We start from the raw sequence: 19,069 nt of genomic DNA on the forward strand, positions 1-19,069 counted from the left end.
GAAACAAGACTGAGATACGGATGGGAAGTAGACATGAGGGATCCGTGTGATCCTGATGGAACCTGAAAGTTGTGTTAAATAACAATTCGCCTGAAACTTCTGCAAAATTAGATTACCATCACTGACAACCACTCCTGACAAAACACAAACTCAAAAGCAAAATACCTTAGGCATATGTGCATGCGGGGTTTTTTTTTATTTATTTAATCACAGCCAATGTGTTTATTTATTTAGATGTTATTTGCATGGTTTATGTCCAGTGAAAATGTTTTCTGACTCCTATTTCCTCTTTAAATACATCTGCGTCCTGCCATTCGTTAAATCCTCATTGGTCCCTTGACCAAAAATAGTATGACCTTACCAAGGTAACACAAGCTATTTTCCGTATATAACTCAAAACCGAAAGGAAATCCAACAAGCCTTTGTCTTTGCCGCTCTTTCATCCTGAGGTAGGCAGCCTCTCTGGTCCACAGAAACATAAGATGACACCTGCGTGCATTGTCACAGAACACCGAGTTTACACAACACAACATTTCTAACCTGCTGTTCCATGAGAGTGGACTGTATCTTACCACAAAGCTTGCATCTTGCTCTTTATTTATTCTTATAGTCTTAAGAGCCTATGTGGTACTGACATCTGCTTGTGCAGTGCAGTCTAAAAATGCATATTAATATATGAGCATGAAGAGAGATAAATTAACTGTTGATAGATTAATTAATAATTCCCTTCTCAACAGCTGATATCTTGAATACAGATTTACTGCACGGTTGGAGAGGTATCAGTCCTCCCCATGTGAAGAGCTGAATGTTGTGCTGCTGTGATGGTGTGTTTTGTGAGTCTGCATCATTCACCAGACAAGGAGTTACAAGGACTGTATGAAGTTTTCATCAAACAGATGGCATACTAACGTTGGCCGTCTGCATTTCCTCTGCCTCACAGTATTGTCTGAGGACCCACTCTAAGTATTTGTATGTGTCTGTATATGTATGTGTGCGTGTGTGAGTGTCTGTGTGTGTGTCCATGGAGATGATTTGGAAGCATCTTCTCTCTATGACTATAATTACCTTCTAGAGGTCCTTTCAGCTGTAAACACACTCACACTCACAGAAACATACACACTCACAATGACAGGTGTGGGCCAGTGAGTCTCTCAGAGCTGAGGAATCATCATCTTTATAATATGAACACTATTTTTAGCCTCTCTCTACCTTTTTACCGCTCCCTCACCTTCTCTATCTCTCTCACTTGAAATAATCTGTCCTATGATTTCAACTTTTTATGATTCCAACACATCTTTTCAACTTCATTTTAACTATGAAAATTCACAGCACAGATTTCATATCACAGTTAGATATGTTTTGGATGTGCAAGTCTGTGCTATAGAGGCCTCTCCAGTCCTTATCAATTCACAGCCACTATGACCTTTAAAAAAACATGTTCAACAAATATGTTGCCTATTAGAACAAGCAGCAATGTGAATCTATTTTTCCTGACTGTATTTGTGGATCCCAGAGGGTATGTTGTGTGCATGGCACTTAAAACTTACAGACCATGGAAACTGATGAGGATGATGGTCCTTTGAATGGACGGATGCGTTGAGAAATCTAATTACAATGATGTGTCATCTGTAAGCTTGCATTTACAGTAGTTCTCACATTTTCAAGTTGTAGCCAAGCACTGGTTTTAGTATCAGATAACACATGGTGTTTCAATTCTTTTTTTAAACATGTCCATCAAACTTTATGTAATACACAGTTCCTTGTCAGTAGTCAACAATATAAAGCTTAAAAATAGCATGGCAATATTCCATATTCATACAAGCCTGTATTTATCCTTTTTTTTTACCTGAAAATGTGAGAGATGTCAAAAATACTTACCTTCAATTTACAGAGTGTAACCATGGCAGATAGCTGTCTTGTTCAGCCCAGTTTGGCAGAAAATTCCATTAAATAATAGCTGACATGTAGTTCACATCATTTACAGTGCATTTAAAGGCACTGCTAGTTCACAATAATGTTTTGGGCTGTCTCCTGCAACGTGACAGGAGACAGCCCTTACCTTTAATCTGGTGTGCTGCACTCAGGTAGCATGTGTTTACAATAAAGTTTTCCTTTTTAAAGAAGTAAAAGATCAGGGAAAACAGAGGAAATAGGAAAAGCTATATAAACGGTAGAGAGTGGTAACATCAAGAAAGCATCAATTTGGACCAAATGTGTAGCGTACTGTAACTCAAGTTGTAAGAACAGAATGAATGAAAAACATTTTATCTAGAAAAGAAAAACACAATATCTTAAAGGACATTTCTGTCAAAAACTTGCATGATACAATTACACATTATCATTTCTTCAATTATCACAATGTACTCATTTTAAGTACTCATTAAGTACTCATCTACTCATTGTAATGTCACTTATTTTGCAAACACTGAAACACTGCTCCATCAAAACCAATCCGAAAACAAGACTGTCATGCTCTCTGACTCTGTTCTGACGATTTGTTGATACCTCGCATATTTATTGGTCTTCTTGTTTTGTGCACCTCATTCTTAATAGAAAAAAAACATTTTTCTTTGACAGGAGCTGTGCAAATAAATATGGTGCTTATTGTTGCTTACTGCTGTCCATCATCCCTTTATTTGAGCCACGTGAAATGAGAAAGGTGTATTTGAAAAGTACTGTCTGATTTTGGAGGCTCGTACTGTGGGGGGCAAGTTTAATTACAGCAGTGAGTGTCTCTCAGCAGCCCAGTGACAGCTGTGTGTGTGAGCGAGGACAAACGTGTCCTGGCACAATGGGGCCCCTCAGGTGAGCCAGCCCTGTGGTGACGGCCCACTTCAGGTGTGTGTCTGAGCACTGCTTACACACCTGCTGAGCAAGAGACAGACTGCACTGGCCACCCACACACATGCGCAGAGAGAAAGAGAGAGAGAGAGACAGACAGACAGACAGAAAGAGACATGGATGCAATTTACCCTGGCCTTGGGCCGTGTTTTAAACACAGAGATGACACGCAAACAGCGGCGTTGTATTGTTCTGTTATCATTCGTGTGTCATTTATGCCACGCATACATGTTCTTTAATGACAGACATCTATACAAAAGCTTCAGGTCTCTATGGCACAGTTTTTCTGTTTACAGGCTTTTAAACAATTAGTAACCTTTGGATATTGTAGTCAACTTTAGTCAGAGCACTGTTATTTATTTCTCTTTGAAATGCATTGACACTTTGAACATTTTTAAAATAAAGACTAATTGTACTTATTCATAGGCTATAGATTCTTGTCGTCGTTATCATATGACTTAAAGAAACAGTAGAAAGCGATGACTGATGTCTCAGTGGTTGACCATCCATAACGTTCTCTCGGTCGGCGTGCACGTCAGCGCGGCGTGGTCCCAGCGCACTAAGTGCGTTAGAATGTAATTAAAGCCCACTGATGAACGGCCTTTATTCTGCCAAATTGCATTCTGTAATCACCAAGCGAGGGGCTAAATTTGGACGAAGACATGCCCATCCTCATCATAGACGTACTGTTTCATGCAATTACTGTAAACGAATCAGCTGCACTAACTGCGTTTTTTTTTAATTATTCATGGATTTCTTGGAAGTGCATTCTCTTCCCCATTTCACTTGGGTCATGAACAGATTGAATATGTAGCCTAAATATTGTTACCTCAAAGAAAAAAAACGGCACAAACAAACAAAAAAACGGCAGAAGCAAACAAACAAACAAAAGAGAGGACTGGGTTTAGTCAAGTCCCTAATTTCACTGTTTGGGACAACTACTGGGTGGCAAGTCACAAAAGAGGAGTGTCTTCCAAGACAATCCATGGACATAGATGAAATCAATGTCAGCAATTAATAACGTGCAAAAAACAAACTAGAGCGGAAGGTGAATCGTACCATAGGGCCACCACGCCTGCAGCGTGAAAGCCTGCTCTAATCTTAAAATCCCACAGGCTCGATTTATAAACTACATCGCAGGGTACCCCACAAGTATTACAGATTCTGAATGGTTACCCAAAACAGGTTTGTGTTCGTTCTCTCGTCTCAACGATTCTTTTCAATTTAATAGGCCTATAGAAGTGGCAGAGACAAATTCGCATTTTCAAAACAGTGACAGAGAGAGTTGTACAGGAGACGACGCGCATGGGTTTGGCGAATCAAATTATTTTAATCAATTATAAGTGACAAAAGGTTAATTTCTCCCGACCAGTTTAATGAAAGCCGAATAATAAATGCTTTTATTTAAAATGAATCTGCGATGCTTGAGTTCGGACGGGTTTGAGCACCTAGGAGCTGGAAGCAGTAAATGCCAGAGCGCTGTTTTAGCGCGACGCTGACACGGCCGTAATTAGTTTTCCTCGCCACCGTCGGATTGGGGGCACTTCTCCAGCGTGGCAGTGCCATCTGTCGAGGTTACCCAGCGATATTATTCTCCCATCCTTGTATTGCTCTGTTTCGCTTCCCATAGCCATCTACTGCATCTACTGTACGAGAGAGAGAAGGAGAGAGAGAGATTTTAGATCAATGCGGTAAATCACAACAAACAATTAAAGGGACTCTGTGTTGCCTGTTTAGTTCGTATATGTTAGACTGGAAAAGCTGCTCAGTTGCAGTGATACCATGTATGATGCTTTTGAATGTATTTACTCGTACCGCCGTCAAAAACAAACAGATGACTAAAATACAGCTCAGGCTCTGACTACAAACAGCTCGTCAACTATATTATACAAGGGCTTAAAACGAAACATGATGAGAAGGCAAACGTTGTGCTGTGTTGACCTCTGTAAAAAAAAAAAATACTTTCAAAATTCAAAACTCAAAATGTAATTTTGAATCTCAATGTAGATTACAATCATCATGAAACTAAATGTAGTACTTTACATGTCCAGTACACAGTGGCAGCAGAATGTGTTGGTATTGGGTAGTAGTGGAACATTAGAGGTAGTAGTGTGGATAATTAAAGATGGCAACTCTCCCATATGAATATAGCCTGATGCCATGGCACAACATCTGTGCCAGCAAATGTCTATACACCCCCCACGCTAGTCTATACTAACCCATATCAAAACCTCAGACTCTAATGGATCTCATTTTAGAAACTTCCAATGCACAGACACACACACACGCACGCACACACACAGATCATTATATCCTTTATATTAACACAAGACAACCACTCTTCTTATTCTTCTTTAAAGACAGTTTTCCCAAATGGAGACCAACAAAAGAGCAAATATTTGGATTCCAGTGTGGACATTTGGCCCACACAATGCTACAAGAACTGAAACAGAACAAAAAAACACAATACAACACACACACATGCAAGCACGCACACATAAAATGCTGTGGAATTACAGGCAGAAAAGAGAGACAGATAACTCAACAGGAAGTTGCAGGCATGTGGAAAGCCACTTGCCTGGCTTCTTTTGCCTCTACATCAAGGGGGTTATGGAAGGGGAGAAAAAAAGCTAATAATAAAATGTGGAGCAGCTCCCTGATGCACTGGCTGTTAGAAAACTGGAGCGAGGGAACGCGCAATATACAAGTGCAGCTATTACATACACTGAGCGTCTGTGACAGCAGACAATACAGCCAAGGTCTACAGCATGACCACAGCAACATGAGGAGGGAGGGAGGGAGGGAGGGAGAGAGAGAGAGAGAGAGAGAGAGAGAGAGAAACACATGGGGGAGGGGGCAAAATTAAACAACACAAGTAAAGACCTTTTGTGGTTTATTTCTACTCTCAAATATTAATAAGTTCAAGATCTGAGCAGTAGACTGTAAAGCTTTGCGTTCGTGCCTGTGCAACCTTGGATGTGAATGTGTTCATTCCACTCTCTCAGTGGCTTAAGAAAATTCACTCCGATTAAACATTTTATACAGTTTATTTTGTCAGTGAGTCAGGCATTTCTCATGCACTTCAGTGAAGATTTTGCAATGAAAGCACCACGCTACATTTCATCAAAAATCCCATTTTAGTTTTGTCGGACCATGAGACATGTCCAGGAAAGATTGGCCTTTTTGCACATGTAGATCGATTTCTGATGCTGACACACCACAAAGCCTGATCACTAATCACAGACGAAGGAGATCAGATCTATGGATTTTATTTAAGATCATCAAGGATTGCTACTCAAATATCTCTTTCAACTTTTTGGAAAAGAATCTTTACCTAAAGGGGAAAAAACAAAGCTAAGAAAATATCTTTCAGTTCATGGTTATAAAATCATAGAAGATGAACATTTGGAAAAAAGGCTGTAGGTTTCGTACTTGCAAAATTTTTATTTCTACCCATGACATTCACTTTGCCTCTCAAAATTAGCATTCAATTTGATTGCTGCCTACCAAGAACATCCTTTCAGACATTAGGTAGAGAAAAGCCAGAGAGAAGCTGCCAATTCAATCAGCATCACTTCTAAGCAAACGTCACCCACTGGTGATAATTCCCAGATGTTAATGTCCCATGCTCATTTGCATATGGTAATGGCCCAGGCAATTAAAATGAGAAATGAGGGGTAAGCACTCCTTGGCTGATGAACATAACCCAGGAAATTGGCCTGTGAAACACAGAGATTCTGTACTTTTTCCTTGAATCATGCAAGTGTGTGTTGTGTAAGAGAGTTTGCCTGTCAGCATGCCATTGAATGGGTAAAACAGTATTGTTCTGTTTAGAGGAGATGGGAGAAAACGGGAGGAAAGTTTTATTTTACCTGAGCTGTTTTCCACAGATTTCCAGTAATCCATTTAAGATGGATTAAGAGCCATCGACGCCAATTTATAGTGCATAATAGCAGCATAAGAAAAAAAACCTTACATATTTATGTAAACACTCAACATTTTTATCTGTTTAAGTTCAAAAAGCTACAAAGTCAAGGAGACACAAACATGGAGGAAAAAAATAAGGGGTAAAGAGGGACAAATGTACACAAGATTGAAAAGGTTTGCTCTGATGAAAACAGTGAGAAAAGATTTTGAGGGAAAAGATCTTTTTTTTCTCAGACCTTGACTTTTTCAGATAAGAGAAAGATCAGACAAAAGGGACACGCAGTACATAAACTAGGACATTCCTGGGGGTACGCTCTCTCTGATGAAAAAGAACGCTTCCACCTCATCTCATTCCGTCAATGGTAAAATCTGTTTCTATTCAAAACTATCTTATTTGTCAGTGATTTTATGCATGTATAAGAAGAGCAGCACAAACTGCCAGTGATGGTTTGAGAGCTCTGCAAATACCAGATCAGTTGACCTTAAGCTTGACTTGATGACAATGCTCTTCAGTTTGCCTAGAGAAGCATTTTCAGGTTCTTCACAAAGAAAAAAACAACATAAAATACTTAGAAGGTCACTTAAGACAGCTTGAGGTTTTAGTACAACAAGAACACATTATTACTGGCTAAACAGTTTAAACTACTGGTAAATTCACATTTACGTCAAACGTGTTTGGTGCTACCTGTGTAATAATCAGTGTATACCACAACATCCAAGAAAGAAAACCGACCAACACTTATTGAATGAATATGAAAGAAGTGGGTGTTCTTCACGGGGTATACAAATACCCCTTTTCCACTGCCGCGGTGCCGGTGCCGGTGCCCGATTGAGCACCGGCACCCGCGCTTTTCCACTGACAAAATACTGGTGCCGGAGCCGAAAAGCTGGCACCGGCACGGCACCACAGAAATGCTGGTCCCAAAAGTTGGAACCGCTGACGTCAGAGGCTATGCAAATAAAAACCACGCGAGAACCAATCAGTTCAGCGTTTGATACGTGACGTTCTTTAGAGAGGCGGGAGTAACAAAAAACGTCTGACCAAGTAGCGGTAGGCTAAAGGATATTTGTAGCATGAAAATATGTATATGATTAAAAGATGCATGAGTAACAATTTGTGTGTACATCAATACGGGCTGTTGTTTACATGTTATATGAACGTAGTCGGACCCAGAGTGGTAGAAAAAGACACTCTCTCTCTCGGCTCTTGCTGGTGCAATTAAACCACTTCATGCAGAACTTCATTTAAACACTCGTTTTAACTTTTGAGCTAGGTGACAGACTTACTATTTTCATGAATTTGGCCCCCAGAGCGAAAAGTTCTGGGACAAAATTCGTGAGGTGTTTCGCTGTGTGGAAGCCTAGCGTAAAAGTAAATTTATAAAGAGCAAGCAATGCGTTCTGTCCGACATTATTTTTTTCCCCACGGAAATTACCCAAACTTTCGCTATGTAGCGTTCGGTTCCCAAACCAGTGGAAATGCGGGCCGGTTCTCAAAAGGCACCAAGGCAGCACTGGCTCCGCACCGGCACGGGCACGGGCACCAGCACCGTCGTAGTGGAAAAGAGACAAAAGACAAATTTTTATGTTGCAGTTTACTTTCAAATAGTAAAACACTTGAGTTGAAACTTACAAAAGCAAATTGTTTCTAACAAACTAAGCCTTTGGCCGACAACTTCATAGCACTTTGAAAACTGATGAACTCCATCTACGAGCAGATTCTTTTGTGTCGAGCAGATCCTTGTTGGGGCAGATGTAGGCAATCCTCTCCTTGACAGAGGCAAGGTGTAAACCAGCATTTGTCCAGTTCTTAGACAATACGCCTGACTCTTATTCAGAATCTCATAAAGGCCCGATGAGCTGAATCAGACATGTTAGATCTGAGCACTGCAGCTCTGCAGGAGGGTGGAGACTGATTATATGAAATTGATGGGGGTACATGAGGAGATCTGTGTAAGGTCATGTATAATCATGGGCAACAGGCTGATGGTTAAAATTCTTTTTCACACAAGTGAACACAAATTCACCTATTAGAATTTGAATTGCACGTTAAATGCTAAACTATAAAGTTTTCAGTGTAAAGGTGAGAGAGCCTTAAAAGCAGACCGCCTTTCAAAACAGTTCAATAAAGAAGTGGGGAGAAGAAAACACAGGTTTCCATGACAACACGGCCTTTCTTCTAATAATGATGATGGATAGTTATCCATACAAATATATGGAGGAGTGACCTCGCATTGTTTACAACCATCCTGCAGTACACAGATAGCCCTCTACTCCAACAAACAGATTGACGTTTGATTTCTTCAGTGAGGGAAAGGGAACTTAACTCCTGCTGAGAAGCCGTCTGCCACTGTAGCTCAAACAGCCTGCCTTGGATTCCAAACACACACTTAGCAAGGCAGAGCGGGCAGGCTGTTCTGGTTAAGGGGGTGCATGGTGCACTCACACACACCCACACTGATGAGCCCTGTAATTCCACTAACACTGCACTGGAGAGAAGGGAGCGGTGTTAGTCTGCCGGGCCTGAGTGCTGTCGGTCCAGAGGAGAACAACTGCAAACAGACAACTAACATACAGGCAACCAAACAAGAGGACTACTGAGTATTTGTGTCAAAATGCATCTTTCAATTTTAACAAATTTGAAACTACACGTGGAATTTCACATATTGAAGACTTTAATTAATTAGTTAATTCATTTTTTGATTATGTGCGTGACTCCATTAGAGAGCTACGGAGCCACCTCAGGGAACATTCTCGTACTTATTAATCTGATGAAGTTTTGATCGTTTTTGACAGGCTTAAACAATTAACACTACTGCAAAATAATTAGGAAGAAATACTAGTGACTAAGCTTAACTCAATGTACCCATCAGGAATAGAATAATCATATCTTTATTCAGGACCCACGGAGATGATACGACATCGGAGGTGAGTGAGAAATGCTTTCATGAGATATTTGAGTAAATAAGAAAAATAAAATGATCACATTCTTTCTGTGTGAAAAGCCTGTCTCCAGCCTTCAAAGGGCTAAATTCAGAGTGCTATAATGGGCTTTGACTTTAAAAAGAGCTCAGATCGATTGTGTGTGTTTATTAATGTTGACATTTCAGCCAAGAGGTCAACAGCAGTGTGTTTACAAAAATCCCTTCTTCCCAGAACACTGTGTGGGCAGAGATATTATCACAAGGTTACGCCGTTGCCACATTTGGCCCCCCCCCCCCCCCCCCCCCCTTTTTCTTTTCTGAATTTTTGAACCGCAACGAAGGCCCTGGTCCTGTTCTTAAAAAAAAACAAACTCTTTCATCTTTTGTTTTTTGGTCTTGGTAAACATGTCAATTCTTCATCAGCATGATTCTTATGATGTATAATTATTGTGTTTGGTTAAAATAGGCCTAATTAGAGCTTCTTCTTGAAAGCACTGGGATTTTAGAAGTCTGATTCTACAGTAAAAATCCATGAATTAGACCATCTGTTCTGTGTGCGTGCTAGCGATGAACACAGCCATGACCTTTACCACGGAGACAGCTAAAACCGAATCTTCTGTATGTGACATTATGTTATGCGCAATGGAAGGAAATACACCGTGGTTATTTCAGACCAGAGTCTCCACTATTCTCAGCATAAGACGAGTAATTGCCTCTTACAGAACCAACATGCTCTTATTATTTAACTTTAAATAACTGCACTACTTACTGCACAGGGACTTTCTAAACTAGTCTAATCGCACATGCATGCACACACATACGCACACACACATACACGATTAGCTTCCCTCGTCTCTTTGACTCTAGCAGCCTGGGTAATCCAACACTGGAAGTGAATGATCCTCTCTCTTGAAATGTCATATGTGAGGCGTTCTGCATGCAGGGACAATGACTAGGGTAGAGTTTCCAGGCTGGACTTAGCAGTACCTAAACTTAGCTCTGACTCATTATTTGTTGGGGGTGGGGGTGAGGGGGGTGTCCTGCTGTCTCACTGTAGTGTAAGGGGGAGACACCCCCGCCCCCCCCACAAATATTTGATCAGTAAAAATAGGAGTCCGACAACAGCCTGTCTTTCCGCCTTTGTATCCTTCCTAGGTTATAATGTTCCGGGAGTCTCAGGTTGTAGCATTCCTGCGACATAGTAGTCAATGATTGGCTAAGTCACTGGAGGGTGGAGCAATGCTCAAATTAGAGTATGAGTGTGATAGTATGAGAAGATTAGGAATGTTGTGTATGCAAACTTCAAAACAGTCTAAACAATCTCAATATTCACGTCAACATCCACCATTAGATCCCCCAACAACACATTAAAATTTCATCAGTAAGTGAGAGACTACAGCACTCCTTTCTTTATTCTGTACAGAAGAAATGGACTAACCCTTTGAGTTCCCAACAAATTTGGGGACCCACTAGACAGTAGGAGTTTTCATTTTAAGTCCAGCATCAACTCACCTGATGTGACTACTCAATGGTTTGATGATTAGATGTCTATTTAATACAGATGTGCCGGTGCTAGGAAAAACAGAAATGTGCTCAAGCAAAGGATAAAACAGTGTCAAGTATTTTTGGAGCACTACAAAGAGTGCTGGTGTGAGAAACCAATGATTATGGTGTGTTAAGAAGAGCTACATACAATGTGCTCACACATCTAGGGGTTACGATACAGAACCTGAGTTTACATCTGAGCAAAATCTTGTAGATTATAGACTTGGAAATGGATTTGTCTTTAGGAGGTCGATCCTATTTAGTCCAATGAAAAAACTAGAAATGTGAGTGATGAGTGAGCACAGAATGGCTGATGAGATGCTATCAGAAACTTCTCAGAAGGTAAGAGGAAAGAGACAAGGGAAGGAGAACTTGTTCTTATTTTCACCAAAATTGGCCTCCCTCCTCAAGATAATTAACATGCAGGCCTTTGTGGATTTGATATGGATGTGATGGAGGCAAAGTACTCAAATTTTCAGAGCTGGAGCACAAATGCCCGGTGAAGGTGGTATCAATTTGGCAAGATGTACTTTTTTTTCTCTTGAGATAGCACATTTCTCGCACACATTTTATCTGTGTGTAGAGTATGTAGGCAGTTCACTCTGTCTAGCATGTACATATATACACATATATAACTACTCATTTCTGTTTGTTTGTGAGCCCACAATACAAACACAAACTGCCCAAAGGAATACTCTTGAAATGACCCGCTGGCTCGTACAGAGATCCAACCCCGTGAGGAATGCACAGCAACAGTTTGGAACACTGTGCTCCGGACGTCATGGACCTGCAGCGTCACCACACATACAGAGGGCTTTATATAGTCCCAGCCCAACCCAGACCCGCTTCACAATACCCACTGCAGAATAACACGCCGCTGGCCCTCTGCTCCAGGACAGGTGGGCTGCTGGAACGCTTGTGAGAGAGGTCAGACAGACCATGGATAGATGAAGGCAATCAGTTATGCAGACACCCAGAGAGACAGACAGTACTGCTGAGATGGCACAAGGACATAGCGGACAGGTGGATATTTTGGTAATATGGGGACATCCGTGGTTAAATTTCAGCACATATAAGTCTGACAGAGCATTCTCCTTTGTGAGAATTCATTATATGTTTTTTTTTTTTAATTTAATTTAAGGGCATCAAAACCTCAGAGGGAGGCCATATCTCACTTTCTTCCATTTACACTATTCTGGGAAGAAAAATCTCACAAAACTCAACAACAGCATCTCCTCGTAATAATTAATCATAAATATTCCAAAAGATGGCTTGCCAAATCCAGAAGAAAATTCGATCATACCACACCCATCTCAAGAGATGATCCTTTCCATACACAATGGCACTGAGTTCCCAGTGCACTTTCTCCTTCCCTCTAAGCCAGCTGGTCAATACTCCTCTCTGCATGAGAGCAAATATACCCTCACTGACACTCAACACAGACCATGCTCTCACCAGGCCAATCAATACTACTGCTGTCCAATATATTGACTCCATTTGGCCATAGCCAATACAGTCATGCATCAGGTGGCTATATCAACAGTTTACGTGGTGATTTATTCCATTCTAATTGACCTCTGAACTCAAGTCAAACTCTGACCCTAATGGGTGCGTGTGTGTGTCTGTGTAATGTTCATACAGCATCTCATCAATTTTCTCACTGACAAATGGTCAGTATAGGGTCTGTTTCAGCCAAAGCATGTAGAGCGCTGTGTTTGCTAATATTGAACTATTTTGAGTCAATGACAGGCTGGATACATCTGTTGCTATTGCTGCATGTCAACACACACATGCAAACATGCATAAACCTAAGTACACCTTCAGTGCCCAGGCAGAGCAGACTTTGGGGACAGCCTTTGATCTCTTTCTGCTACAAAATCACCATTTAACTATCTGAAACCACTGAAACCACATTTTTTCCTCTGTGCTTTTTTGAGTTAATCTTCTGTCAGAGAGAAAACAAATGTCTCATTTAAATTTGCATCTCTATCTCTCTCTCTCTCTTTTTCAAATCAGTTTACTCAGCATGAATTGGCTCCTTTGCTGTGAAATCCTTCTATCCTGTTATAGTGTTACAAATATGTTCAGTAATCCACACTCGTGTCACATGCTCAAGTGCTGTGCTGTGGATCATCTCCACTGCTTTTACTCACACAAGCACTGTAACCTTTCTAGTATCTTATTGATATGTGACTTATTGTAAGGCATGTGACCTCTGTGCGTGTGTGTGTATGTTTGTATATGAGAGAGAAAGAGAGAGAGAGAGAGAGAGTTATAACCAGAGCTGAGGATGAAAAGAGGGAATTGGACTGAACAGCGGGGTTGGGTTGGAGGTGTTCTGCCTTTCTCACACTCACATGCAGCATTAACTCACTGACCATAATGCAAACACACAGTTGTGGAGGCAGGCAAACTGTCCAGAGCAACAGTAAGGAGAAAGGCAGAACTGGGAGATGGAGAGGAACTTCAAAGGAAGAAAAAAAGTGTGTGTGTACCGAATGTTGACCCTGGTCGAACATAAGCAGATGGACATGGGCACAGCCGTGGGGAGCTTTGTGTACCCAACAAACACATGGTATGATGAGAGTGAGTCTGACCTGCGGCCTTCTTTCAAAGCCATGGAAAAACTCAATCTTGGCAGCTTTGTGCTATGCTGATATGCTGATGCACAACGTTATAAGTCTAGAAGGGGTTTTTGCTCCCTCTCTCTCTCTCTCTTGCTCTGTGACATTGATTGAGACAATATTGATTTTCTGTTGAATCAACAAAGCTGTTTTCCCATTCTGTGCAAATGCATACTTGGGGCCTAAAAATTTGACAGAAGTATGCCCACATGTCACAACTCACAACAGGGTCCACCAAACAGTATGTCTGCACTGCTCAATGACGCCACTCAAATTATTCAAACACACACAGACAAACACTCAGGATGCATTTCATCTCAAAGACAAGTTGTGTTGGGGGTTTCACAGAAACTGTCATGCTCACTAAAGGTTGTCCTAGGCTGTATTTTTATGGGTTGTGTCAGTAATAAGTGGTAGGATGTAACAACAACAATTTACTTAATATGTCAACACATCCATGTGCTTTTAGACATTGGTTGTATTTTATTATGATACTGTATTACTCCAACATCCCTCAGAATTGGTAACCCGCCTTATAGGGAGAATATTTCACCAGCTTAGTGTATGTCATAAACCCAATAACAAGCTTTTGTTGTCCTGGAAGAGGTCCTGTCTGGCAGATTACTGGTCCTCTTTGTGGTTTGCCTCTGTTTGTGTGTGTGTGCGTGTGTGTGTGTGTGTGTGTGAGTGTGTGTGCGCACATGGGGGATGGGGGAGACATGTCACATGCTGGATGTGTCCAGTGACGAAAAAAAGACAGCTTGGCTAGTTTGAACCAGCTGCCATACATAGATTACGTCATGAAAACCAATAGAGTGTGTGTGCACAGAGTGAGCGCGAAAATCCCATTTTGATTTGAAACACTCCATTTTATAATCCATTGAGTCTGGAGGGAGGGAGGGATAGATTGATGAGAGGGATGGAGAGATATACACTTGGAGGTGGAGATAGATAGAGAGAGGGAGAGAGAGAGAAAAACCGTGGAATGACTGCGAGAGAAAAAGCGGGCTCACAGTGAACCAATCTTTCTGTGTGTTACAGTGATCACTGTAGCACCATTAGCTTGTTTATTAAGCTCATCTGTGAAACATCAAAGCCTGAGCTGCTCGACTCTTTACAGAAGATTTGTTGTCTGCACTAAGCTCTAAGAGATCTGATGTAAGGCTTTCTAATTCATGATCGATAACTAGGTGGATTCAAACACATGCTTCAGCTGCTAAATCTTGTCTCTCTCTGATCATTTCATACTCAGACAAAAGGTTAGAGACTTAAATGAACGGATGTGCTGTTTTTAAAAGGTGACACTGGCAGGGATCTAACATGCTAACGAGGTCGACGGCACCCCCTGTGCGTGCGTGAGGCTGTGATTACGAGTTCCACGGGCCCATTGAGAAGCCAGACGGGATACTCGTTAGAAAAAAAAAAAAAAAAGATGAACCACACCGGGGTGAGTGTAAAGACGACAGCAGCAACAGAGCTATTTCATAACTTAACATAACATAACTTCATCTGCCCACACTCAGCCTTGCTCTGCTAGACTACACATTAAAGAAAATCCAGCATCCCCACCACAATCCCCAAAAGATGCACATGCATTTTTAATTAAATATAATCAGTCCTCATGGTGCACATGCTGGGGTGGCTCCATCCTTTTTTTTTTCACCTTGGGTGATCTCTCTTGTGCCCTTTTGTAACTAGTTTGGCGGTCGTGCATGTACAGTAACCTAGTACTATCCAGACAGAGAGGCTATGAGGTATGGACAGTGTGTGCTATGTATTTGTGTCAAGGGTATGAAATCAGGTCTCATTCACAAAGGGCAAAGGTCTCTTCAGCATTTAGAGGACTGGCAGCAGCACCACAGAACAAAATGCGAGGGCTTTATTAACAGAGAGACACATACTGTATGTGAGAGGAACAACCAGATGTGAAGATTTTCAGGTTAAATTACACGTCTTGCATGTCTTGAAGTAAGTGAGACAGAAACAGAGACAGGGAGAGAGAGAGAGAGAGAGAGGGAGAGAGAGAGAGAGAGCGCATCTCTTGGGAGAGGAAGTGGAACATGGCGGCTGTGTTTGGCAGAGCAGCGGTGGAAATCAGTGGACTGGAAACGTGAGAGGAGAGAAGCACGCAACAGGGGCATTGTATTTATAGGACACCCAGAGCACCTGTTTAAAGGGAAAGACCCGCAGAGGGAAAATGATGCCCCCTAGTGGAGGTCAGTGAAGGTTTTAGAAGTAGAGAGAGAGAGAGAGAGAGAAAGAAAGAAATTGCTTTGTCCTTCTGTAAAGCAAGTGCCATTCAAGTTGGTGCGTCCTTGAAGCTGTGTAAATCTCTTGCTCAGTGCCAGTGTGGTCGACTGTGCAGATATTCAAAAGGAAAACACAGATGGGGGGAACACAGACTACAGATGACTCAAAGATCTCGTCAAGTCTTTAATTACACGGTGCTTCACTCCTTTTGTCTTTAGGACAAATACCAGTCCAACTTCCCAAGAAATGAATCTAAACCTTTGTCCTTGGGCACAGTACAGTTCTGTACTAGCCTCATCACCTCAAAATATGGCTCAGCTCATCAAGGGCTCGATGATTAATTGATCCTTTGATTCAGGTGTGTCTGTGCGGGACTAGATAATGAATATCCAAGGCAGCTCTTGCAAAGGACAGGATCAAGAGAACACTGCAGACACATATCATGATAACACCGTAGAGAGAGACAGATATCTTGTAAATTGTTCCAGTCCTGTTCATGGCAAAGCGACATGACAGAAAAAAAAAATCACAAACCCTCACATCGGTCAGGAATCGCAATAGAATCTGACAGAAAACATCTTCACTGATTCCTATAAACATGACCTGTCTCCTTCAGCATCTCTGGCAGTCACTTCACTGTGTGTGCATTAAGGCACAGATGACTTAGCAAGAGATCAATGCTGTTATCAATGGTGTGGAAACTCCTCTGCTGAACAATCAGCAACTCTTCACCTTACGGACATGACAGATGCCTGGTCATAAACACTGGTTTACAGAGGTGTGCAGTGAAAGAATTTACAAGCAGAAGTACAAGGTAATGTACCCTGCAATCAGAATACAGCACCGGCCGTTCATCTTTTCATCTACTGCATCACTGGTATAGTGTGTATATAAGTACGTACATATGTATGCATGTATGTGTGTATGTAGATATATGTATGTAGAGTGAGAGAGAGAGAGAGAGAGAGAGAATTTAAATGACAACAGACAGCAAAAGTATATCAGCAGCAACATAGTAAATTCTCCTAGAGTTTAGCACGATGGAACAGCACCACAGAATGGTGGCAGTTGTCACCATTTGCTGAGAATCTAACACACCACTGAGGCATGTGACAAGCCCACAAAAGACATCCCTCTCTCTCTCTCTCTCTCTCTCTCTCTCTCTTTATAGCAAAAACAAATTGCAGCAACCCTGTTTTTTCTCTCTCAATTGGAATTCAATTTTGTGTTAAACTGGGGAAAAAAATGAAATGCGTTCATCTTCCGCCAGATATGTTAGCCTCATTCATTAGGTTTGACCTTTAGAAAAAGATGAGAAAAAAAAGAAGTCATGAAACTTAATTAAATTGGTTCCTCTGCTTTCAACTGCAATCCTGGTTACTTGAAAAGGGCTGACTGTAGAGAGAGGCAGAAATAAACACTGCCCTTCTGGTTTCCAAGTGTTATGTGTTATTTGTGTATAAGCACCTGCAAGGCCTTGTGTGTAAATAAATCTGCATAATCGTAGGTGGCCTCATATCAGTGCTGTGGGGTGACAGGCTAGCAGAAAAGCAGGGACATTCAGTTATAGCTTACAGCTGTTTCATTACAAGTCTGTCCACGCTCTCCCAAATATAAAATCCTAGACAGACATCTCATCAACAGAGCAAACAGAGAGGACTCAGACATAACTGGGATATATTTTTGTGGTATTTAACTTCAGAAATGGTCTTTCAGTTTAGTCCATTGTATGAGTAAAGAAATTGCTCTGTGAAGATCTGAAATGGTTTGAATAAAAGTCTTCTGTTGGTCTAGGAGTCGGTGGGCAGACTGAGTGGGTCACCTGTATAATGCTGAGAAGTTTTTGTGCCCTCTGTTTGTGCTCTCTGAACAGGGAAAGTCCAGGATCTGAATGCAACACAAGTTCAAATGGACTACCCTTTTCTGTCTTAACCTGCCTCTCTGATGTCTCAGTGCACATGTAAAGAAATGCAGACAGGTAGACAGAGAGACAGGTAGACAGATAGAGAGCATAGAGAGAGAGAGAGAGAGAGAGAGAGAGAGAGAGAGTGAGAGTACTTATTCTGCCATCATCACTAAATTTTCATAGCTGGACCTGCAGTGCTGAGATGGAAAAAAAAAAAGCATTAGCATTTCAATTCACGTTCATCTCCACTATCAATCCAAAAGGGTCAGAAAACAAACGCTCTCTCTGTTTACTGACTGTCCATTATGATGTTCACTAATACGTTCTCTCTCTCTCTCTCTCTCTCTCTCATATACACACACAGAGGCCACATGCCTTACAATAAGTATCAATACTAGAAAAGTTACAGTGCTTGTGTGAGTAACAGCAGCGAAGATGATCCACAGCACAGCACTTGAGCATGTGACGCGAGTGTGGATTACTGAACATATTTGCAACACTATAACAGGATAGCAGGATTTCACAGCAAAGGAGCCAATTCATGCTGAGTAACTGATGTGTGAGAGAGAGAGAGAGAGAGAGAGGGAGAGAGAGATGGCAGATAGTTTCCAACAGCACTGACCCTCTCCTGCGATCAAGGCGAAAAAGTCCCACTGGTTTTGAGTCTGAATGAGACTTGGAGGACTGATTACTCAGAAAAATCCTCCTATAGAGTTCTCATGAATGTGCCTTCACAGAACCCTCTTGTCTTATGCTACAAAAATGCATCAAACATCTGAAATAAAAGTAAAATGACACATCACTTTAATAGCCTGTCTGGTAATTGCGACAAGCCAAGAGCTGTAACTGCTGTGATGAACAGACTGAAAAATGCCACATTTAGAGAGAACTGGTCACTGCATATTTCAGTAGACAAAATCAATCTGTTCTGAAGAGTAATTACATTTACATGACATTTGTTCATTTAGCAGACGGTTTTTTATCCAAAGTAACTAATTAAATGCAACTGCAAACATTACCGTATTCCAGTCGTCTGCGGACCTGTTTTACCC

This window comes from Chanos chanos, chromosome 1 (assembly GCF_902362185.1).
Source record: "Chanos chanos chromosome 1, fChaCha1.1, whole genome shotgun sequence".
NCBI lineage: Eukaryota > Metazoa > Chordata > Actinopteri > Gonorynchiformes > Chanidae > Chanos > Chanos chanos.